The sequence below is a fragment of the Alosa sapidissima genome, chromosome 14, assembly GCF_018492685.1.
Source record: "Alosa sapidissima isolate fAloSap1 chromosome 14, fAloSap1.pri, whole genome shotgun sequence".
NCBI classification, from domain to species: domain Eukaryota; kingdom Metazoa; phylum Chordata; class Actinopteri; order Clupeiformes; family Clupeidae; genus Alosa; species Alosa sapidissima.
Window position 1 is genome coordinate 31,063,370 of NC_055970.1, and position 18,904 is coordinate 31,082,273.

The window sequence follows — 18,904 nt, forward strand, 5'->3', positions numbered from 1 at the left end:
ATAGCCCGTAACTGTCTATATGTCTTCCGTGTCTGTTCAGGTTCTGTAGATGATAGCTACATAAATCACAGGTGTCATGCTCTGTAGCCTATGTCTGTCTGAGGTCAAGGATGACATGGTGGAGTAACAGACTGTCCATGTCTTATGCAGAGCGCACCCTGACCCTGTGGCCCAGTTCCATCTGAGGAGCTAGGAGCACAAAACACTCTCTCACTTCTCAACGCAAAACATCAATATGGTACAGTAATTACGGTATATGGGAAAGAAAAACTGTAATATTACCTTTGTTGGCTAGCAACCTTCGTGGACTGTATAGCCATTAGCATTACATGTGTTAAAGGTGCTCATAAGTAGTTATTACTATGCTTCTTGTTGCCTGCACACCAAAATAATTTTCATTGAAAATTCCCAAGAGGAAGTTATACCCAAACTTTCAAATTCCCTGCATTTGACTAACATCTCAAGAATAATGTATTCTGTTGGATGGACACATGTAGCGATTTCTGTCATCAGGAGCCATTTGTACCGACTCCTTGTTTTTGCCACATTTATCTTTGTCAAACAGGATCGTGAAGTGACGCACAGCATCCTTTCTCACAAGACAGAAAACAGACAAATAATGAACAAGCTATTTAAAAAGGAGAGAGAATTGCAAAACAACATGATTAACACAATCATCATTAAAAACAGCAGAGTTGATTAAGTTGGAGTAGTAATTATTAATGAGCGAACACATTTTTAATCAGTAAACTTTCGAGTGTTGCATTAAATGGACAGGCAGCCACAGTATGGGGCCCCTCTCCTCCTCAGCGAGTGAACTCGATAATTTCCTCTGGCCACCTGACCATCATCATCTAAATGCGAGTCATTACACAAGCCCCTGAAGTCCAGCATTAAGCTACTCTGAGGCGGAGGAGGAGGAGAGCGCATCGGGGGCGGCTGCCCTTGGAGGAATCGCTCGGCGCCGTACTGTATGTGTAGAATGAATCTTTCAGGACTCATTTGGTTTATTAAGCTGTTTCCTTGCGTTGCTTTGTTTCCCTGTTGCCAAACTCCATCACGCTTGATAAGGCTGCGGGCAGTGCCTCTGCCCACTCACTCATGCTGTAATTCTGCCTCGGCTGCCTCCCAGTCATCATTGGCATTTAAGGCGAGCCCAGCCCCTTGTCTTGGGCTGTTTCCATCACTGCCATCGCCAGGCGAGCAGGCCCTCCTTTCTCCCTTGTGTGCAGCCAAGTGCCAAGTCTGGAAGGGGCGTCAACCCCTCTGACTTAGACTCTTAGTTTGTCAATGGGACAGGGGCGATCATGAGGTAGGGGTACTCATTATCTTTTAGGTAGCACTTAGGGAATCAGTAAATGGCATTGACCCATTGAGACCCATTGAGAGACCTCTTGCAAATAGCACGTCTTAACATTTACCATGAGCATCTAATGGTTATTGTATTATACACATGAGCAAATACAATTCTGTAAATGGCTGTGCCATGTTGTATTGTAATTAGTTTGTTAGAGGAGCCGAATGAATCAATGTTCAAAATGCAGCCCTTTTCCTCACATGGTTACTTCCTTACATAACTCACTATAATAACATTTGCCCTTATCATTTTACTAACTGTTGTGTACACTGACATAATTTGTAGAAGCTGTAATATTTTAGAAATGGTTGGTGCATTTTTTTGCTCAGGGTGCAACCACAGTAATGTAGCTGGTGTGTTGGAATCAATAACATTGTCCTCATTTACGAGCATGCGCTGCAAAGTTAATGGAGCAAACCTGCTGTCCATCAGGAAGCCACTCTGCTTCGTTTCGGAGTTTGGAGCTTGTTATTTCATTTCTTCCCTCTTCTGACATACACGCCCATTGCCGCTACTATCCAGTGGTGTTTGTAATTAGTGTCTAATTAGCTGCAGTTGTTTCCTTGATTGCTTAGCAGGCAAAATTATAAAAAAAGTATAGAATTTTTTTTTCTGTTTTGTTTTTTTCGTCTGCTCTGTTTTTTGGTTGGGAGGTATAAATTCCCCATTTTTCATGTTTCCTTCTCCTTTCGGAGGTGGGCGGGCAGCATAATGACTCGCAGTTTGATTTGGTTCATATTGTGGTCTTCGCTGCTCCGCTCAGTGATTCCAGTTCCTGGCAAAAGCCATTTGAAAAATTCAAGCTAAGGTCATCTAGAGGCCACTAAGAAGCTCCATTTTGAGTTCTGTGACCCACAAAAAAAGTCTTCATTCCTGTTGTCCATCAAAGTGACGGGCTTACTTGGTTTAGGATTACTGTAATCCTTAGTTCACAAGAACGAGTGAGCCTGCCCGGTTGTCATCCCTAAAACTAGTTACTCCTCCTTTTCTTCATCTAACTTAGAAGAGTCTTTTTGTTTCGGGTAACTGCAAATGGCTGACTAGCGCAAGGAACATTTCTGGGACACCATTAGCTCTCCCTGTCTTTTAAGCTAACCACTGCACTTCAGGACCTGATGTGCCATTTAGCATTACAAATAGGCTACCTCCCACTGTGATCTCTGAAAAGCTTGTAAAAATGTAACAAGTATAATGACCCAAGTTAATGTACCACTAATTCCTCTCTCATCATTTCGGCACTGAAAATGAGGACGATATTGACAGGCACAATCCCCTCATATGTGCCGACCTCCTGGAAGCCATATCCCCAATTAATGCCTTTTGAAATAAAACATTTATTTCAAGTGCCATTAGCATGCATAGCTCTCTCTTGCCCTTATTGGTGATTCCAGGTTAGTTTCATAATGTCATCAGGCACTGATCACAGTGACAGTAAATTGTGCCTCTATTGAAAGCCAAATGGGTGTTCCGTTAATCTGTCAGATGATTATGTACTGGGTTTCCATTAATCCACTGAAGTTATTAAGAGAAGAAAACCAGTGTATCACAAATATGCTTGACATGTTTTGCCATGCTAGCAGCATCCTGTACAAATCATGTTCCCCCATCTAGACATGTCTGCCTTCTTCAAGTCTCACAAACCACCTGGCACTTTTACAAATGCTTCATTTCACGAGCTAACCTTTTCCCCTCCCTGCTATGGTTGACACAGATGCCGCTCCTGGCTCAGGTGATAGATAGCCGGCTGTGAGCAAATGGAACCGGTGTGATGTATTCAGTAGGGCGATGATAGCGGAAGCCATGAATGTGACAGTGACTTTACGTTTATCCACACTGACATTTGTGGAGAGAGAGATAGAGAGAGAGATAGAGAGAGAGAGAGAGAGAGAGAGAGAGAGCCCGACAAGGCACACCCTCTCTCCTCACAGATACAGGACCCCCAGCTAGGGTGTGCAGTAGATCATGGCTATGCAAAAACGCCAGAGAAAGAAAGACCGAGAAAGACAGACAGAGGAAGGGAGAAATCATGGGCCAGAACCACACAATGCTCTGCGCGCACCTAATATTGTTCTACATTTTGGTGACCTTTTCCTGAAGAAATGTCAGCAGCGCAACAATTTACTCCTGAAAGACTGCCGGATGAATCGTAAGCTTGTTAGATAGAGCAGCCAAAGCCCTGGTGAGTGCAGTAATTTCATGAGACAAAAATAGTGACTAAATATTAGATAATGAGTTTGACATATGTGCTTTCATATTCCAACACTGGTCACAATCCATAATCACTGCCAAGGCTGGTAATATCAGACAAAGACAGGGACAAGGTGTCATTTATGACTGGAACTAAATTTGTCATCTATTCAGCATCTCGCTAAAAAAATGACCTTAGTTTTTTAACAGGTGGAAAAAGAGGCAGTGACATGTTGAGTGACACAAATGGAACCGTAATGTGTATTTCTTGTAACTGTGAGTGCCCTGAGACCTATAGTATTGTGGTCCAGGCTTCCCCAGCTCCTGTTGCATTAAATAACAGTCATTGTTTCCTGGGGCCCAGGAGATTTGTCACCCTGTTTATTATTTTCCGGACCTTTCCAACTCCCATACAGCTGTTGCTGACAGAGCAGCCACAGGCCCATGCTGGCGTTGCTGCTTACAGCGAGTCTCCCTTACACCTGTGCACACACTGGAAATCAAATCTCCTGCACTATGAAAAATTCATGCCAGTCTTGAGACGACTTTGGAAACTGCCTAGAAAGATAAGCCTGGAGCATAAGCCCTTTTAATGTATGGGACGTTTTCCGACTCAGGCTGTGTGACCTGATTTTCAACTAGATAATGCTGAAAATGTCATGCAGTCCTTTGATCATCACCTGGGGCTCCAACAGACTCAGCATAAGCTGGCTCAGGCCGCACCTAATGGCTCCAGGAACAGCCGACTCTGCCATACTTCCGCACGTACAGCTTAGCGGGCGTAAATGTGCACCGCAAAACTGCAAATGTGCGCTAAGCACACTCGATTTTTGAGCCCGTTTCCGCAAACAAAATGAAAGCATGTACTACTAACTCTGTTGGGGTCTTGACGAGTGAATCTACTTCTAAGTTTGAATGGTCTCCTTAATTTGCATAAAGTGGCTTTAGTTAGAACTACCTGAGTTGCGTGCACTACAGTACGTGCAGTTGTATTGTATTAATCTAGTAGTAGATGTACTGGAATGTGTTTCCTGGGTGATGGTTCTTGCATTGTGTAGGGACAAATGCGAACGTGGCGATCTGGAGAGATGCATGTATTCCCTATGAGCTCAGAGCACGCTAGGCTAACCAAACAGTGAACTTTATTCAGTGCTGTTGTTTCTCCTGGATCGGGGTATTGTGGCAGCCCCCACAAGCTGCATTGATGACAACATTTGCGTTGTGCACATGGTGTGTGTGGTGAGCACAGACTGGGCTTGTGGAAGTATGCCTGTTCCTTTAGTCTCTAATCAGGGTTCCAGGGCATTCCAGACAACTCGGATGTCGGAGGTCGGACATCAATTCCAACCTTGAAGTTGTGGCAGACGGACTTACCCCGAGTTCAGAAATGGGAACTCTTTCCTTTAAGTGGTGTTCCATTGTACTTTTTCCCAGTAGGAGGTCAGAATGTTTGACCTCCGAGTTTGTCTGGAATGAAATATAATATATAATGCATTATACTCATTTAGTATATGATGAATTTGATAAGTTCAGCCAAAACTCAAAGCATGTCCATCAAATAGTACACGCAAATATAACTTGTAACTGTACAAGAAACTTGTGACCTAAAGAAAGTACTAAAATATCTCTTCAAACTGGGTTTCTGAATCGTAGTTTCTGAAAAACATAAAAAGTGTCATATTCCCTTCAATAGTTCCTGTGATATAAAGATATGTGTTCCAACCTATTTCGAGGTAACGGTGTGGTAATTCTGTTTTAGTATTAAATCTGTCGGACCTCTAAACGTTCTGTTAGAGTTCAGTGGTGTCATTCCTCCTGCCACCACATTTTCTTACTAATTACATGGCTGACACCTCGGAAACTGAACATTTACCTCCAAGACCAACTTCGCCTAAAATAACTGTCCTGGTCTGAAACCATTCTAATAACAAATGCCACAGCTATAAAATTGCCTTCATTTCCCCCCGTAGCTGCACTTTTGATATGTCACTATAACCTCGCATTCTGGGCACGAACACATTTAAATTACTGGCTGCCCTTTTTTGCGCTTGCTTGCTGGTACTAGAGAGACACGCATCAGATGGCCGAATAAGAAAATGTGAGTCGGTCACCTCGTCAAGGCCACTGCGCAGGATTTATTGGTGACCTCTGACAGAGCCCAGCATTTGCATTTTAACGAAGGACTAAAGGGCGAGCTAATGATATGGCTAAGGATGGTGAAGTGCGTCATAACAGGGGTGCCTCAGCAGCAGCCAGTGCAGGTGGATGTTCTCGAGCGAAAGCGATTATGCCACACAGACAGCAGCTGGGGCCTGGCTTATAAATCACAATTAACCCGAGCGCATTCATTGGCTACCTCTCACACGGCCACAGGTTTCACACGAGGCCCATTAAGAGCACGCAGATGTGTGCTTCAGGTGCCACATTTATTGGGTCCTGCTGGAGGACTGTTGCCCAACTCTATTTGTGATTATTATAGACGCAGGCACACTCGTATACCCGCACAAACTCATATGCGTATATGACTTATTTATGGGTCAGTAATCAAACATTCAGAGAGTGCTGAAGGGCGTTGCTCACCCCCCACCCACTTTCCCCCCAAAAACTGGAACATTAGTGAAGTAATGGGACAGTTATACTGGCCTCCGGCAATGATAAAATCCAATACCCACCCAACCATCTGACCATTAGTTCTTGTTCTAGAAAAACATTTCTGTGTGGCACTGCATTCACCCGTTTCTGAGATTGTATTGCAGTGTGTTATGGACTGATTAAGTGATAGTGTGATGTGATGTGGTACCAAGTTCATCAAGAAGTGAAATACTCCACATTTCACTCCATTAACCCAAGGAATAGATTATGTCATTTCCTCCCTCCTGGCAGTATTCTGTGTTCTGCTTGAGTGGGCGCGGATGACAACTCGTGTTATGTGTAGCCTGACCCCCTTCCTGATTCATTCCCCCAAAAATTCGAGGGCTCATCCTCACCATATAGCCTTGAAACCCACTCTGGAACAGCTTCCAGCGAAGTGCGTGTCTCATGTTGTTTGTCGTATTGGCGCCCATGAAAATGACAAATGATCTGCTTTAGCCCCAATAACTTCTGAGAGGCCTCACGCTGTGTTGCCATCAGGGCACGCTGGTTCTGTCTTATGGCAGGAGCTGAAGGAATGCCACCTATGGTACTATAGCACAGAGGGCATTTCATGAGATTGCCATGGAAACATGAGGATGTTGCTACATGAACAAACTGGTCTTTTAATTATGGTTATTTATTTATTTAGTTATTTATTTATTTATTCATTTATTTATTTATTTATGTGATGTACGTGTTTCAGTTATGACTCTCTCAGTCCAAGTGGTTCCGTTGATTGCGCACAGGCTAATGCGGGGCTGTGAGAATATACTTGGGGAAAAACCTTGCTTGATCTGCCAGTTGTGTGTACAGTAGGATCAAAGCCTTTGTTCTGATTCTTTGGTGGTTTTCATATGTAAACACATGTTGTATGTTTGTGTTGGAGTAAGTGGATGCGTGGACTGTGTGTTCCTGTTTGATTTGGATGATACATTAATTAAGAAGGGAACAAAGCTGATGCTCTACTGATTTACGATAGGCGCTCAGACCAAATCAGTCCCTCCTGCATTTGTTTTGGTCTGAGGTGGTATTTGGTGCTGGGTCTGGCTAATCACGTATTTGTTTATTTGTGGTTTCTCTCTCTTTGGTGCAGGTGGAAAAGTAGTGCAAAAACATCTGTACTTTGTAGACCAACATATGTGGCAAGCACATCTTGCTCTGCCTCTTGATGGTGTTTTTTAAATGTTGTTTATGCTCTCTCCCAGTCATCGTTTGCTCAAAAGATGTTATCAGACTGTTGTGACTATATATAAACATCAAAGGCTACCGATCTCCCTCAAATCTCCCTTGGAAATGGGAAGTCTTGTTGAAAAACTTCAGCCGGCTTACCACTCAGTGGCTTTGTATTCACAGTCGATGAAGTTAAGTGCAATAGATGCAATGTGTTTCCTCAGACACAGCATACACACCGCGACTCAAAGTCATTAGTCCTCCCGAATGTGTCTGGAGGTGTAATAAAACCAGACACTAGTTGTCCTTTTCCGGATGTTTTTTGTGTTGACTTGTTGTTTTAATAATCTAAATAATAAAATAATAATAACTAAAATAATAATAACAGTCTCAACTGATGAGCTAATCTCAACCTATCAAAGAGTCTTCCAAGGTCTTCTAAGATACATGAGCAGTGAAAGAAATATTTTCAATAAGAAATAATAAAGCAAAAAAAGATACAATGTCAAACCGCATCCCACAAATCTCTGCTCTTTAACACATCAGAGGGAGCTTTGCAGGCTGATCCGCACATGGCAGCCACTGCTCTATTGTCCTGTCTTCCAAGGGCTCCAAGAGGTTGAGCGTCGGCTGCTCCGCCCTGAAGCGCGGTGGAGGCCACTCCGCAGGTGGGCTGGCTGCAAGCAATCAAGTACAAGCTGTCAGACGAGGGCATGCCAGGAGCAGGGCCCGCGCCCAGTCTCAGAGGGGGCACTATCTGTTTCATCTGGTGCCCTCTGGTGCCCTCTGTGCCACGCCAATATCACAGGGGCTTTATATAGACCTTTGCTTTTTGCCATCTTTTTCCAATTCAGAAAGGCTTCTTCAGTTTATCAAAGTGATGTTAGTATTCTGACTGACCTTTGCTTGACATTCTTTTTTCTTCCATAGTGTAATAGGATCACTGTTCTCACTTCAGGACAACCTGCAGAAGGTAACTGAAACCTTGGGGATAGACTAAGGTCAAGACAGTCTTTATGTGGAACCTGAATTAGACAAGTGGCATCCAGCATAACCAGTGAACCTAATCTTTTTCAAATCACTGGCCCTTAGTGAAGGAAGACCTGGCCTAGTTTGACTTGTGAACAGAGCTGACTTCAAACAGTGCAGCATGGCTAGTTTGACAGCGGTCTGGTTCACTTCATCTAATAAAAAGGGAACACCCTGGAAAATAGTCATGGAATGAGATTGGTGCCACCTCCTCCAAGTACCTTAGGAAAGGAATGAATTTAGGCCTTGATCATTTCCTTTTAAATTGACTTACTGTGTTGGGTACGAGGTATATGAGCAAGATAGGGCACTCTAAGCCCTTTTTAAAAAAAAAAAAAAAAGAACTCTTCTCCTAAATGTGATTTCCCATCTCTTTGAGGGATTTACCTAAAAGCTTAGGCAGCCAGACCACATGCTGCATGCCAGCGGATTCATATGGACTCCCAAGCAATACCAGCAAGGGTGGGACGCAGGGCAGTGCGGCTTGTAAATTCCTCTGCACCTGTGGCTTTGCATTTTTAGCATCTCTGCCTTATTTGGACCTTAACGAGCTCTCTCCACTTTCGGTGTAATGCTGTTGCACTGGTGCTCCTTACAGGGCTAGAGCCATGCCACAGAACACACCACTAATTGCTGACTGCAAATGACAATCATGCATGTTGTCAGGATTCTGCGGCATTACGGCTGCCGGATAGCTCGGCGCTCCGCATCCCAAGGAAGTTTGTGAAAGAAGCCAGCAAGTATGCTGGGGCTTTTTGGGACCAAAGGGGCAGGGGAAAGGGCAAATCTCTTTAGTGGTCATGGAGTGACTGCTCCTGCCTGAGGTACAGCCTTCGAGTTCCTCATTTCCTGTGGCGGAATTAGAAGGAGCAGACCGTTTATGTGGATCTCCACGAGCAGACAGCATATTAACTCTGCATAGGCTGGAATCAATGCTATTGGCACTGACAAATCAAGATTGTGATCAGCTCTGCTTTACATTGTGATTCATAGATAGAGCTTTTGCGGCAGGGATGCGGGGGATTCATGCCTCTCTACTGGCCACAGTCTGTCATTGTAGCCTACAGGACAATGGCATCGGGGCCCCAGACCCAGGGCCCAGGAAGAGACTTAACACAGTCAGTGCACAGCAGTACCCCTCCCTCAGTAATCCCTTCTGGCCAGTGTCGCTATCCACAACGGCTCAACCTCAACCTCACTCAGCAACCTCATACAGCAAGCTGTGACCTCATTGATATAACACGGTAATGTGACCCTGCAATAACAGGGACACTGTTTTTTTTGACATTAGATGGGACATTTTACCACCACAGGTTAATTTTCTACATGTGTGTGACATGAGAGGTGGTGTGTCGAAGAGGGAAAAACACAGTATGTAGCTTTCTGTGATTAGTCTGCTGACTACCATGACTAATTACTTGGTCCCAGCCAATTGATTTCATCAGGGTAACCAATCACTGGGTATTACTAAAGCCAAAGGGGAACAATTAATTGCCTCCTTTCAGAATGGTTGGATGGAATAAGCAACCTTGAAAAAAAACAGCCTCAGCTGTGTTAGGAATAAAAAGATGAGATATTTGTTTGTTTCAGGTCAAGGACAATAGAAACTCAAGGACTAATGATCACTGAAAAGCCCAGTAGGATTTCCAGCAGCCAAACTGGCTGTGAAATCGAAAGTCTTGTTCAGGGCACACACAAAAAACATCAATTTCTCAGTTGATTCAATTAGGTAAAAATAGGTTTGAGATAAATGCAGTGTTATTTATCATGGACTACGGTGGCAGTCAATATCGAGCTATGTTAATTAGACTACCACAGCTTCAGCGAGTGACTTTGGGTGGCAAAAGGTTTCCCTAAATAGACACCATCTAAATAGCTGCTAATGGATTTTAGCCAGATGTGCTTTGTTGGCTCTTTGTTTACTCAAAGAAGCAAAAAAAATGCCATGACAGGGTTATAATTGTTTTATTTTGATAATAAATAGTGGCTCATTTAACCAATTATCATCCATTACCATTCCCCCATGTACTGCATAAGTATACACATGTACATGCCTGCATGTGATAAAGAGGTTTAAGAGGATAAGAGCCATGCTCTGTCAGATTAGTGCTATAGCTTTTGATTTATTTTAATGATTTAATATACTGCATGGTACACTCAATACTCACAATACACAATGCTCTCTCTCTCTCTCTCTCTCTCTCTCTCTCTCTTTCTTTCTCCTCCTCTTTTTCTGTTTTTCTCTCTCTCCCTACTCTGATCTGCCACACCCAACACATGCTCCCCAGCCCTCTCTTCTCCTCCTTTGTGTGGATGACCTTGGGGGAGTGCCTGGGAGATCAGCACGCTGGAGCTGTGAAGAGACTGGCTCTCAGTGCACAGGTGTCTGATTGGGCTGAGAAAGCATTCTCTCACTGGCCAGCCAAAATAAAAGAATGCCTTGAGGCCACATGCAGGACCAGTCATTTAATTGTGTACCTGTCCACTAGTGTTTATCAGAAGCAAGGCACAGTGAAATTGCTATTATTCTAACATGGGATCCCGGGGATTTGATATTGATTGACAAACGAATTATTGAGGATCACTAAAGAATAAGCACAGTATGTTGACCTTATAGCTTTACTTACGTTGAGTTGGTTAAAGGTCATTGTATGCCTGCCTTGATAGCAAGGAGCAAAAATGTGCTTGTGGCTATGTTCAAATTTATAATGACATTGTTTGGTTAAAATCTAACCATCTGGGGCCGTATTCACAAAGAATTTTAAGGCTAAAAGTAGCTCCTAAGTGTGGAATTTAGGAGCAACTCCTAAAAATAATGGGCGTGTCACTCCTAACTTTAGGACTTGAACTTTTTTCACTAAAAGTAATTCACGAAGCATTTTAGACCTAAAAGTAGCACGTAAGTCTGGGACAGCTTAAAAGAAGTCGAGAGGACTCTTAACTCACTAAGACCTATTCACAAACAGCTTTTTGTGGCATTTCACGTTGCCATGTTTTGAAATGCGTATGCGGCAACAGGAGCTTCCAATCGCGAGGGAACAATTCTGTAGCCATAAAAGGGATGCAATAACGCCACCAACAACAACCAAAACTACTCATTGTCAACATGTAAATTAAATGTAACGTTTCATTGTGAATCAAATTCAAATGTTCTCCTCTTTGCAAACGTAGGCATATGGTGACAGATTAATTTAATAATGTTGCAAAGATACTGCATCAATCCGTAGGCCTATGTTTCATTAGACTACTAGGCTATTTGTTTTGCCTTACTCTATTAATTTAGGCTAGGCCTTTTTATTCAGTTATTCATCATCTTCCGTCCTTTGCACTACTTGTGTAGCGCACGCATTCTCAGACCTGTCACCTGTCACTCATCATCGTAAGGGAGGTGTTTAGAATCATTCCCGCGTTACAATCATCAGCCAATTAAGGTGGTCACTTCAGTCAAGCTTGTGCATGAGTAATGACGTCATCCATAGCAACGAAGACTCACTCTTAGTTTAGGAGGTGTCAAGAGTAGGTCTGAAAGGCTTTGTGAATAACTTTTAAGAGAAAACTCCTAGCTAAAATCTTTTAGTGCAATTTAGGAGTACTCTTAGTGGTAAGATAAAAGGCTTTGTGAATACGGCCCCTGACCATAATCTTTCAACCAGCTCTGTCTTTATAAGAGAAGAGCATTGCGATGGCTGGTGACTGTTTTTCCTGCTATTTCAGCGAATCCTGGGTGCTGTTGCTTTGTGGTGTTGTTCCTGACAGGCTGCTCTGACACTGGGAATGTGCAGTCTATAGATAGCAAGAGCCCCAGCTCCAGGTTGTCCACGCACGCTCGCACGCTCGGCTCCAGCGCTCCCCTGCACCTAGCTTGGCTGCACTCCAGCAGTGTGGGCTCCTCTCCACTTTCATATTTAACTGAACCATTTAAAGAGGCATGTCCTCTCTTCCTTAAACCAGAAGACCAAAGCTTGGCGAAGACCGAGCAATGTTCAGCAACACAAAACAAGCCATCATAGGAAATGCACTCCGCCTTCCCATTGTGATAGTTACACTGATAAATGCACCGTATTTGTAGTTTATTATTGTAAATAGCTAGAGGTGTTTATATGCTGAAGCTTAGTTGTGTTTGTGTGCTGTTTGCAAATTTGAATATTACCATAAACTCTGCAGCAAGTCTAATGAGTTCACAGTAAAATACTGAAAATGGAACAAAAACCTTCCCACAAATCATTAGAAATATTGCTATTTTTTTAGTTTCTCCCACAAAGTCAGTGACCTCAGAGTCCTCCTCAGTCAGCAGAGTTTGATTGTTCGTGTCTTGCAATAGATCTGGATCATTTTGTGAATAGGCCTAATATAAAGCGCATAAACACCCTGTGCTCTCCGTTCTTACAGCTTTCTCTTATATTGGCTCTGTGTATGCATCCATACTTGCCCTAATAATTCCCAAGGGCAACTGCTGCAATAACTATGGCGACAGAAAACACATTAGTCACATTCCTACTTCCCCCTGGATCCTTTTTTCACCTTTTCCTATAGGTGTTAGCTACCACCTGTAATGAACCTACATCACTCAAAGCTCCTGTGGCAAGAAGGAGCCGTTTCTTTACCTGAGAGCTTCTCCGTGGCGTGTTGAATGCACTCCTGCAGCAGGCCGGCTGGACGTCTTTGGGTCAGTGTGATGGATGGAAGTGTTACAGTGTGGTGTGAGAGAGTGACGCGCGTGTCCCAGTGAGGGGCTCGGCTTACTCAGCTTCCACTCCAGCTGCTGCCTGCTTCCTGTTTGGATTAGCAGGTGAGAAGAAACAATTAGCGTGTGTGGCACTTCTAACACAGATGCTGCTCACACTGCCCCAAGTGCGATAACAGACAGATCCTCGTGTGATGGGAGACTGAGGGGATGAGAATGCTGAAAGCACGTGAGGCACGTCAAGAACGTGCGGAGTCACAGGTTACTCTCTTTACACCCGCGTTCCTCATCACAACACAATTAAAACGGTTGATCTCTGTCTGACGCCCGGCGTGCCAGTGTCATGAATTACTGTCCTTTCTGAGGTTCACTGAGCTTAGAGTGAGGAAGCAGTGGGAAAAACAGTCACCTCAGTGGAGTGGAAAGGTGTTTAGTGGAGCAGTCGAGTCGCATGCTCGATGTCACTGGGTTGGAATTAATGAGCAGGAGAACGGGGGGCGCGCAGGGTGGGGATGATCCTGGAAGGCAGCTCTGGGTGACTGGTGGTGTCTGCCGCTCGCTCAGAACGGGAGCAGGCGCTGGGGGAAGAAGAAGAAGAAGTGTGCGTGACGCGGCGCCGAGAAATAACAGCCGCTGTGCTCTTTTTAAAGTGTCCCCAGGCGAGCTGATTTAGCGCCGCATCCGTCGTTTATGTATCGCTTTAAATCACCCACCGCCACGTGCTCAATTACTGGAGAGAGCCCCTTCCTGCTGGGCGTGACCTGCCTGTCCACCCAGCGTGAGCGAGTGGGAGAGTGTGTTTGCGGCAGTGCTCTAAATACACACGGCGCTAATGATGCAGGTGACCATGAAGCAGCGGCCGGCTCTCCTGAGGCCAGCGAGGAGCGGGCAGTGGCGGCGATGGCGTGCTGCAGGGCCTCACCTATTCGCAGGTAAACAGCGGCGCTCATTATCCACAGCACGGGCATCCCGTCTGAGGGGAACACTGGCCTCCTCCCGTAGCGCGGACGACAAAGCCCGTCCAGTCCAGCCCGGGCTGAACCCACACACGTGTCTTCCCTTCCTAGCGCCGTGGATGGAAACCTAAAAGCGTGCGCCTCGTGTTCACTCTCTTAGATGGAGATTCTCCCCCCGACTCTCCGTCTCCCTAAGCTGTATCCTTCCCCTCCCATCCCCGCCTGTTCCCCCTGAAAAAAGTGCGTAAGCTGCACCCATCATTGCCCGCGGCAGCATGACTGAGAGCGCGTCAGGCCCAGGCAGTGCAGTGCGTGTGGGGCGCCAGCGCAGCGGCTCGAGACGAGCGCCTGATGCCTTCACCACATGGAGGCGTCCCTGAAGGCCCGCGCTTCTGGAGCATGTCTGAATGTGGAGATTTAGGGCTGGAAAGGCTCTCCAGCAACACACACACACACACACACACACACACACACACACAGCCTCATCCCCCCCCCCCCCCCCCCCCCCCCCTCCCCCCACACACACAGCCTCCCCCCACACACGCACATACTCACACACAGCCCCCATGGATGTTTGCAAGGGGTGGTGGGGGGAGGGAAAAGAAAACTGTATGTGCTGGGGGTAACAGATCCACGGAAACGGAACGCGTCAGCTCTCTCACCCACGTCTCTCATTAGTATCTGACGGAGCTGGGGATGTGCCAGACAACACGCGCAGCTATTTTAGGCGTCTAAAAGCTTGCAGATTCACACGCGCAAACAATGCATCAGTATTAGGAGCCGACATGCATCTGCCATATTTTTAACCTCTTTGAGCCATTTTGGGGGCTTTGCGTGTGTGACAATCACACTCTGATCAGCCATAAGGGATGCGTGACTAGACAGGTCCCTCAGCTATATTTTCCTCTCCCTATGGAGTGGTGAGTGCTGGGGTGAGGCTGGACAGGGCCAGGGGGTGCATTTGAAGTGGAGTGGACGAGACCTGACCACATCTGCTGGTGGTCACAGTGGTGTGCGCCTGTCTTCTGGGCGCAGCAGGTGTCCCTGACCTGGGCGAGCTCCGCCTCTCTGAGCACAGTGGCGCTTCCTGCCGAGGCCGCTGATGGACGCCTGATGGACACATCTGGTACTGGAGGCTGAGGGCAGCTCCGCGTCTTTCAAAGCCCTCTATTTGTCTGTTAGTTATTTTCTCTTCCTTTTTTTCTGGTATCCACCCACACTCGCTTTATGTTTTTTTTGCACACGTTCATTCGCTTTCTCTCTCACTCTTTAGCTCTCATTCCCCCTTTCTCTCATTCTGTCACTCTCTCCCTCTCTCTTTGACAGGATTCATTTGGTATCCAGATTTCCAATCATCCAGTGTGTATTTGTAGGATGCTAGGGTGAATAGGTAATCTCACTATATTTTCCATCAGCTGCAGAACATGCTTTATAATACACATGAAAACCTCTACAGAATAATACAATGGTCTAATAAAAAGGGCTTTCCCCCCAACACTCTTCCCCATGCTAATTTGACAGAGCATGCATTGCAAAGCCATAACAGACTCATTGCATCATCCTACTGTAAAAATGGAGAATGGTAAATTAGAATATTCTAATGCATCATCTATCAAGTGTGGATTAGTCATAGGTCACATACACTCGTGTGTCATTTCCAACAAAAAATTATTTATAATGTCACTTTAATTAAATTTGGTGCTCTCTAAATGTAGCTTATATATTTCCAAGAAAGCTGGATAGATCGGTCCCCTTCAGTAATGCTTTATGAGAAACAGGGATCAATATCTATCTCTGTCTCTCAGTTAAATGAAAAAAGGACAATTTTCTTCAAATGCATCCCCTTTATTACTTGTATTTATCATCTGGGCAGGAGGCAACGGTGGAAACGCCTTCTTGTACCTTCCTGTAAATCTCTGGGTGTCGCTCTGACGGGCTGTTATCAACTAACAAAGCAGAAGAGTTGTAGCTGCGTTGTCTGTGTATAGTTGTAGCTGCATTGTCTGTGTACCTAAGAGAGGAGACTTTAGCATGTTTTCTGTGTACACAGCATATTTCCTGCAGTCTGTTTCTATTCTCCCCTGCAGACTTTCATGACGCCCTCTTTAATTTTTGATGAATTCTGTAATGGCTTTTTTCCCCCCTTGCTGAATATATTGCAGATCTGCCCTCTGTGTGACTGAGGCGACAGCAGTGTTGGGAAGGGACCATATGTTGCAAGTTTGAAATGAAATTGGCTCTTTCTGAAATGGAGAGAAAGAGAATTGAATGTTTTTTTTTGACCAATAATCAGGGGGAAAAGACAGGAGAGGTGAGAGAGAGAGAGAGAGAGAGCAAGAGAGAAAAGAAGAGGGGGATTCTTCACACCATGCTTCATCTTTTCCCACAAAAGAGGGTATTAAAGTAACACCTGTGGTTTGAGCAATGAGATCCAGAACTTACCCCCTCCCCCACCCTTCATTCCTCCCCTCCTGCCGATGCTGCTTCTCCCAGACTGCCCTGGGGCATAATCTCTTCCCCAGACAAAGAAAGGGAAAGAGAAGCTGACATTTAATAGAGTCGAGGATTCAATACAGTATTTTTTTTTACCTCTTTTCCACTCCTGTCTTTTTTTCATTTCCGCAAGCTCTGCCGCCTTGTTTTTGCTCATTTGAATTCTACTTCTCGACTTTGAGGGGAGATCAGTGACGGATGACTGTTAATGATGTGCTGACAGGTTGTCAAAGCCAGACGCTTGGACGCATGTGGCGACTGGTAGCGCGCATGTGTGTGTGTGTGTGTGTGTGCGTGCGTGTGTGTGTGTGTGTGCGCGCGTGTGTGTGTGTGCGCGCGTGTGTGTGTGTGCGCGCGTATGTGCGTGTGTGCGGTGTGTGGTGTGTGTGTGTGTGTGTGTGTGTGAGGTAGGCCGTGGCTCGCGTGTTACCGGGAGCTCAAGGCTCTCGTGGCACTGCGGTGGTGTGATTGTCTCTGACACGCAAACCTTGCAGGGGTGGAACCCACAGTGGCAACCCCTCTCTGACAGGGAGAGTAAAGCCAAATCTAAATATGCAGTACCAGACCTGTCATTTAACCTGGATGCTACTGATGCTTGAAGACCTTGTCCAAAAAGACCGCTATATATTTTGGTGGAAAAACTATTGTCTACGGAGTGTTTTTCTCTGTCAAAATGCCTTCAGGTCATTTCCTGTGTGTTGGCCGGACTTGCCTTTGTCTGATATGTGGACTCAGGTAAAAATGTGATCGGGCTCCTCTAATTGTCTCCGACACAAGGACACACTCGGTGGGAGGGTGCGGGCGGACGGGAGGTGGAGGTGGGGGTGGAGGCTGGTCAGCGGGGAGGGGGTGGCCAGAGCAGGCCTCCTTTTTCCAGCTGATTGCAACGACCTGCTCGTCCTCTACCTCCAGCAGGAGCGGTGCCCTGGACGGGTCAGGCATGCGGCACTGGAACCCCTCCAGCCCGCCGCTGCCTCCGCACCCGTGCTGACCTTTGCCGTAGAGGTCTGCTTTCTTATGCAGAGCGGTCTCTCAGACAGCACCGCCAGCACCCCCCAAAGAGCCTGCCTCCATTTCCATACAGTACGAGCCGTACATTCAGTCCCTGTGCCGCCCCATTGTCCAAGCTCCGGGAAAATCATCTGCAAATACTGATGCCTTTCCAGCTGTCCACCCACAGCGACAGATTATGCCCAATTAAGACAAATCGGAAGGCTTCTTACACAACAGCTTTGATTAGCATTGTTTACTTGTGTGTATGTGTGTGTGTGTGTGTGTGTGAGTGAGAGAGAAATAGAGAGAGATTGTATATGCAAATGATAATGATGGGGGTTGTGTACAACACACACTGTTGTACTTGGACCTCATTTGCAGTCCGATTGCTGCATCTCCAGACATGTGGCCATCGTGGGAGCAAGAGAAACAAATGTGTGTGGGGCTGTGTTGTCACTGGTGCCGAGGAGGAGGGGAGAGATGGAGGGAGAAGAAGAAGCAGTGAGCGGATAGAGAGAATGGGTGGTCAGCCTGGGAGGAAGGTGAATAACGACTCCATCAGTAGCGCCGACGCTCAGCGAGACGGTTTGTCACCGCGAAGCGGTAGAGATGTCACCGAGACGCCTCCTCTGCTGGGGAGGGCTGTCCTGAGGCCCATCTGCATCTGCCTTCCTGTCTCCTCTCCTCTGCTTTGTTTGTGCAGATAAAGTGCAGCCTACTCCTGAGTGTGGGTTCTGTAAAATGGAACGTGAACAGTGGCATTCATTGCACGGTAATTGCTGCTGTGTCTGGCATTTCTCATTGAAAACCATTCAAGCTCCATTTTGTCATTTGGGCCCAGTGGTCGGTTGATATGTTTATTTCAAATGACAGCTCTGTTGCACATTCACAGTAATGCAAAACTGCTATTTTCTCAAAACAAGTAAAACCAACTAAATGTCTCAAAATACTATGTTAAATTTGCTGTATTTATCAAGTAAGTCATATCAAGTCAAGTCAATTTATTTATATAGCACATTTTTTTAATTTATATAGCACATTTTTATTTAGCACGCAACAGGGTTAAACCAAAGTGCTATTAAGTAATAGAGAAAAGGCATGAGCATGAACAGGATGTTGATTTTAAGTAGTTCACGAGACGTCTGTCAACAGATCCAGCGCATCTGTGTTTATGTTTGACTTGGACAGCAACGTTGTGCTCAACCCACCATATGGAGCTGAGCATGATGTAATGATCCCAAACGTGACAGTGGACTCAGATGACGGCTCAGCGCTGCCGTGAGGGACTGTCCACCGCCATCCATGCGTGAGCTTTTACGAGCCGCTGGTGTCCCCAGAGGACCGCGGTGGAGATGCACTGCGTAAGCGCATGCATGACGAACGGCCCGCTGGACACACAAC